Below are 7,180 nucleotides of genomic sequence, written 5' to 3'. Positions count from 1 at the left end.
ATTTATTTATTATTTTATTTATAATCCATTTTATTCAATTTTTTTCTCTCTTTTTTATTTTTTTCTTCTTTTTGAACATAAAAGGAAAAGTATAACTTATTGCTAGAATAAAAATAAGTTACAACATACGATATTAGGTTTGAATCTAAAATATAAATTACAACAATATATATTTCACTTCTATTCAACCAATGACACAAGGTGGCCTAATAAAGTAAACACTAAACAATTGTACTTCAATGGGATAACGTTTCCAACCCTCAGGGCAAGGCCTCCCAACATAAAACATATTTTAAGATTGCTTGTTCAATAAATTTATTAAATATATAAATCTACCCAATTTGCTTCTATATATTTTTCAAAATTTGAATTATGGTTTGATTTTGATATCATCCCCTTCTCCAATGTATTATCTTCTTCTTCAACACATCATATGACTAGAGCTCCATTTTTTCCACCAATAAGTCTTTAGTATAGCCAACTAATCTAGTTATCAATGCCTTTATAACTCCAACTAATTTCCCAACAAGATATGATTTCCACTAAACAAAGACATTTTACAATGATTATTACAACAAATGAGGATTATCCTAGACCCAATATAGCTAAAACCTTAGCCACAAAGGTGTACCCCTAAATCCAATAACTGCTTTGGTACCATTGAATCTGAGTTTTAAAGAGAATATAAAATTGATACACTTATCTTCGTTAGAAATATTAATATAAAAAAATAACTTATTAACCAAATTATTCTAATTACATTCCTCTACGTGTAGTACTTGGAACCATAATGAACCATTAGGCATTGTTTATCAAAATATTTTCCATCTTGAGCTTTCATAGCTTAATACTTTTCTCATTAAGTATCTTGATCTCCATTTTCAAATTGCTTTCCATTCTTCTTCAACACAAGGATAGCCATCACAAATATCCCATTAAAACAAGTTTTATCACAAACCCAATATAATCAAACTTTTAGCCATAAAGGCATCCCCCTAAAGCTAATAACTGTTAGAAAATCAGAAAGGCAGAAATATTTTCTTATATTAACAATTACTTGTGATATTCTTATATTCTTATTATCTTTATTTATGTTCTTCTCATCAAACAATCATCAAATCAAAAGCATGAAGATCAATGACACTAGAAGTAGGCACTTAGTTAGGGCTAAAATCCCTATGAAGGGGAAAACCCAATCAAACTCTTGCACTAGTAGATTCACATCAAATTGAGACAATCCAAGACCTTATACCAGAGAAAACGACTTCCCTCATTCCAACAAGTCAGCCTTCGAAGATCATTAACCAAACTTCAACAGTCTCTTCTGGTCAAACAACTTCAACTGAACTATAACAAAATTTCGTCTCTACCGCGCATAAGAAATTTCAACCCTCCTGCAACAACCCAAAAACTCACTTGTGTGGCAGAAAAGAGAGAAATTCAACTTCTACTTGGTTGATAAAAGTATCCTTGTTCTTCCTTAGGGTTTTCTTCTTCTCCTTATGTATTTCACTCTTCCCTTTCTTGTCCATCTATTGCATATCAAAACTTCTTATCTTAGCTTCCAAACGAGGCTGAGCAACTACCAATATATAGTCCTTTTGAGTAGTTGAATTCTCCTGATCAGGTCGACTTGTATTCTTTGAGGCCGACTTGGTGGAGGAGTATTATTTGACTCTATTTACATCAAAATAAATTTCTTTCTTGATAAACAAAGCCCAAGAAGGGTCTATTACATGATGACAAGGAATATGACTCATGACATAAACCTTAGAAGCCTATAATGGAGGTTTTATACCTAGAAAATAAATAAAAGAGCATGAAACCCATGATTCAAAATAATTTTCTTTTATAAGTAAATTTTTCCTTTCTTTCTGTTGACAAATACATTTAATTATGACTCAATACAATTATGAAGACCGACACTAGTTACATTCTTCAACACTCCCTCTTAACTAGGGAGGTATTCATAATTACATATATACATAGGTACACGGAATATCTCAAAATGATGTGCTCTATGAAGAGTCCCAACACACGCAATTCTACAAATTAGATACTTGACCCAGGTATCTAATCGGGTGGGCTAAGGTGTGTTCAAAGATTTAACCACTCAAGGTACCATCATTCTTTAGCTCTAACACCAACCCATGGATCTAGGTGTGTATCCAAAGTAAGAGATTCAAGACCAATGCCATTCTCCCTACTTCAGAATCTAGACATCATCATAGGCTATCTAGATGTCCTACCAAGCATCTTGTCACCCCAATATGCTTCATCTCTCCTTATCAACTAAATCAAATGTATCCACTAGTCCAAGCATTCTTCAAAAAAAATGTTAAACCTACTAAAGGAGAGATCCTGCAAAATCACAACACCAATTAGTAATAAAATCTCAACTATATACAAGTAAGCACAAACCTTCGGGGTCCTCAATAATTCTGATGTCGCTTAGGTTTCATCAAAATATTTCTTCATTAACTTCTTCAATAGTACCAAACAAAACCTTAGTACTTTTAACTCAATCAATTCTTTTGTTTGAAACTTTATCCATTTTTAGTACTTTAATTCATTCTTTCTACCAAGGTATTCACTATAATTGTCATGATTATTCCCTCCCTCTTAATTTGGGAGATATACACTTTCTTTATATCCAAGCTCCCTCTCAACTTAGTGAGATCAATAACTTCAGAGAGACTTCAACTTTTTAAATCTTAATTTCTTCAGGAACATCTTTCTTTCTTATGGCAACAAGGTCATCAATACATTATTCTTGCGGCTTCCTTTATCTATCATCATCATCATTATTATAAAATCATCTTTAATTATGAATATATTCAACATCTCTAAGATTATGTACCTATAAATCTTCAACAACAAGTACTACCAAGCACAAGTATATAGAAACATGAATTTAACTATATCAAAATCATGTCATTATAAAGTAAGCATCAAAACAATCAAGATTTAGACATCAAATACCTAAATTTAGTTAGCTTCATAGTCAACAAGGGTTACAATTTTTACATACTAGATTTAAACAATTTGCTAGGGTTTTGTTAAAGTTTTATATATCAACAACTAAATCAAGTCAAAAATAATTACATCTAGGGATTCAATATTATGCCCTAGATTTTATGTCAAATTCTACTAGGGTTTTGTAAAATAACCTAGATTTCATTAATAAAAAACTAAATCATGAATATCAACAATGAAGATAGCATTCTAGCATTTCATATCTATGGTTTCATTAATATTTTCTTATATCAATCTCTTACTAAGATTTTATCCTAAACCCTAGATATAAACATCAAACTCAAAAATTAGATATACAACAAATTTGGATGAGGGTAGGGTTTCAATTATATAGAAGCACAAAGTTCCATTTATAAGGTTTTATATTGACTATTTCAAGGGTTTTTTCATAAAACCTAATTCACCAAACACTAAAATTTAGGGTTTTATCATATAACCTAGAAATAAAAAATAAACCCTAAAATGTTGGGGTTCCATAGCTTCAAAAATACCTAAAAATCAAGAGATTAGGATTTCATCATAGGTTCAAACCCTAAGAGGACTAGGGTTTCATCATTATTGTTAACATACCCTAAACACCAAAAGGTTAGGGTTTTATAGCAACTCTAAGGTTAGGGTTTTTATCATAGCAAAATGACAAGAGATAGTATGATAAGTGCAGATTCAATCAAGTGATTTATCGCCTTAACAAAACTATTTATGATTCAAAACCCTATACATAAGAGAGTTATTAATATAAAGAAAATTCCAAATGAGAATGATCATACCATTTTGTATGAATAAAAACTTGCAACAAATCTTGTACTCTAAGACATACGTTGAGTTGTTATTTTAAAAAACCTTGTAGGGTATCATTTTATTTGAAGAGCTTCTTTCATGATTCAAGTATTTCCTTTGAAGTTTCCTCCATAGCCTTAGTGTATTCTACAAGATTTCATATCAAAGAAAATACAAAGAAAGGATTATGGGTATGCAATATAAACAAATCTCGATAGGAGGAAGAAATCAAACATGAAAGCTGAAACATAGAACAATATACTTCTCTTTTGATAAAATGATGAAGATTCCCTCTTAGTCCAATCTTTCGGAGGGATACCTACAACTTATTAAAAGCAATTTAAGAATTTCTAACAAGACATATTAGATTTATGAACTCTAGGAATAAAAATATAAAAGAAAACTTTACAAAGCTTAAAACAATAATCTAGAAGGAATTACAAGGAAAGACTTAATAATATAAGTCTTTGACTTCAAATTCTTCAGTTTTGTTCTTCTTAGGTGGAGCTTCTTTAACAATTGTTGCATGTTCCCTTTCTCTTTTTTGTTCTTGTTCCTAGGATTTTCAGGACATTGATTCTTATAATGTCCCATCTTATGAAAATGATAATATTCTACTTTAGGTAGGTCAATATTCTTCTTTGGCCTTTTAAAATTCTTATTTCCTCCCTTTTTCTTGTAATGAGAAAAATATGCATTTGAAGTTTTGTTTTAATCTTCTTCCTTCTTATTACTTGTTAATGAGATGCAAAGTTCTTTCTTGATTGCATGCATTCCACATTTCTTCAAATGATGGTGTCTCTTTTTGAACTATTAATTCCTAATGCAAAGGATCTCCATGGTTTTGGTAGATCTAGTAGAGAAACAATCACAAGTGCTTTATCTGAAATGATTTCATCAATATCTTGGAGCTCATCTCTTATTTTGGAGATTCTCACAAAATATGAAGATACAATGTCATCTTTTGTCATGTTTATTGTTCCTAGTTCATTTTAAGACTAGCAATTTGTCCAATGTTCTTGATAGTGAATAGTTTGGAGAGAGTTGCATACATTCCTTTTGTCATTCCTATATTGGATATATAGGGGATTAGGTTGTATTTTACTCCATATGCAATTAGATGCATAGCTAAGATGTCTATGCCCTTATATTTTTCCTTTCCAGCATCATCTATAGGTTCCTTTAGCTTTCCTTGAACATCTTATTATACTTTGTGTTTTGCAAGGATGAGATCCATCCTCTTCTTCCATGCTTTATAGTTTGTGGCCTATTCTGGCTTATTTTTTGTGTTCATTGAAGTTGCCATAGATTTTATAGATGTAGATTCTTCCCTTTAATAAGCCTTCTACTTATGATCTTGTCTTGAAACCTTTCATTGATCCGTCCTTTTTTTAATAGACCTTCAAGCTGCCTGCTTCTTTCCTCCTTCACCTTAGCTCTAATACCATGTTAGAAAATCAGAAAGAAAAAAAAAAATCTTATATTATTATTAACTTTCTTTATGTTCTTCTCATCAAGAAATGATTAAATCAAAAGAATGAAGAAAATGCCACCAAAAGTAGGCACTCATCCAAGGATAAAACCCGTATGAAGGGGAAAGCCCAGTCAAACTCTTCCACTAGTAGATTCAAATCAAATTGAGAAATCCAAGACCTTATATCAGACCAAAAGACTTCCCTCACTTAGTCAAACAACTTCAACCTAGCTACAACACAAAATTTCATCCCTCCAGCTTCCATAATTTCGGCCATACAGTAGATTTGAGATTTTGGCCCCCTTGCAGGAACCCAAAAACTTGCACATGTTGTGGAAAAGAGAGAAATTTAGCTTCTACTTGTGTGATAGAAGTCTCCTTCTTCTTCAATAGGTTTTTATTCTTCTACTTGGGTATTTGTCTCTTCTTTTTCTTCTCCATCTATTGCAGATATTCAAACTTTCTTGTCTTATCTTCGAAATGAGAGTGAGTAGCTACCCATATATAGTCCTTCTGAGTGGTCGAATTCTCTTAATGAGGCCGACTTGTCTTATTTGAGGCCAACTTGGTGGAGGAGGCTTATTTTTCTCTATTTACATCAAAATAAATTTCTTTCTTGATAAACAAAACCCAGGAAGGGTCTAATACACGATGACAAGGATTAAGACTTATGACATAAACCCTAGAAGCCTACAATGGAGGCTTTAGACCTAGAAGATAAATAAAAGATCATGAAATCAATTCTTCAAAATAATTCTCTTTTATAAGTAACTATTTATTTTCTTTCTTTTGACAAATACATTTCATTATGAATCAATACAATTATGAAGGCCGACACTAGTTACATTCTTCAACAATAAATTCTCTGATACCAAATTTAAGTTTTAAACTTTTTACAATAATGCAATGCACACAGTTATTCTTAATAAATAGAAAGAGAAACAATATGAATCACATATATTACATATATATTTTCCTTGGAAAGCCAAATCAAGAAACCAACAAACTATTATGAGTGACACCTTTAGTTTTTATCATCAATTAACTTCATTATTTACAATACAATATATAAGGTCTTGTGGCATCCAAAACCCCTAATCTATTGAATCAGATTAGATTACAACATTTATTCCTTAATTAGAATTATAAAACCATGGGTTGAAACATCATGTGCCACAAAACTGCCAAAATAAAATGTTGTGTGCTGGAAACCTCCAAAAATGGATGCAAAACCCAACCAAATTTGGGGGCTTCCACCTCCCCCAGTTGTAACATTCCTTGTTTTGGTGGCTACTTTTTGCAATGTTAAATGTGACTACAACAACAATGTGTGGTTAAATGGCTGGTTGAAGCTTTGAATTAATTTTTTTCTATTTATTATTTAAAATTATTAATATAACTAAATGAAGGGACAATTTATGGATCCTAAGTTTGAGGGAGATTGTTTTCCTTCTTGCAGATTTTGAAAAACCATGCCCAACTGAATTAAATGTTGCATCCTCTTACAATAGAGAGAAGACATTACCTGATATATTTTTTAAATGTGATGCACTTGGGGATGAAATTAGTCGTTGAAATTAGTCATTTATTAGACCATATTGGAAGTGGTGGAAGGGCAGAACAATGCCCATTTTGCTTCTTCCTTCATAGATTGAAGAGACATCCCCAAGGCAACCCTTTAGGAAACAACATCAAATATCCAAGGTGAGGATCTCTCTAACACATGAAGAGGTGTACAGAAAGATAAAAATTACACACACAATGGAGGGACGCGGTACTTTCTCACTCTCTCACTTGCACTGGCTATCTTAGGCTTCCATATTTTTATTTGGCTAGTTTTTCTCCCCGTTTCGATATCCATTCTTGGAATTGATCATTAGACATGTGAGGGAA

Source organism: Pinus tabuliformis, chromosome 4_2 (assembly GCF_031772625.1).
Source record: "Pinus tabuliformis cultivar Carrire ecotype Pingquan chromosome 4_2, CPIR1, whole genome shotgun sequence".
Classification (NCBI taxonomy): Eukaryota; Viridiplantae; Streptophyta; class Pinopsida; order Pinales; family Pinaceae; genus Pinus; species Pinus tabuliformis.
This window is presented reverse-complemented; position numbering follows the sequence as displayed.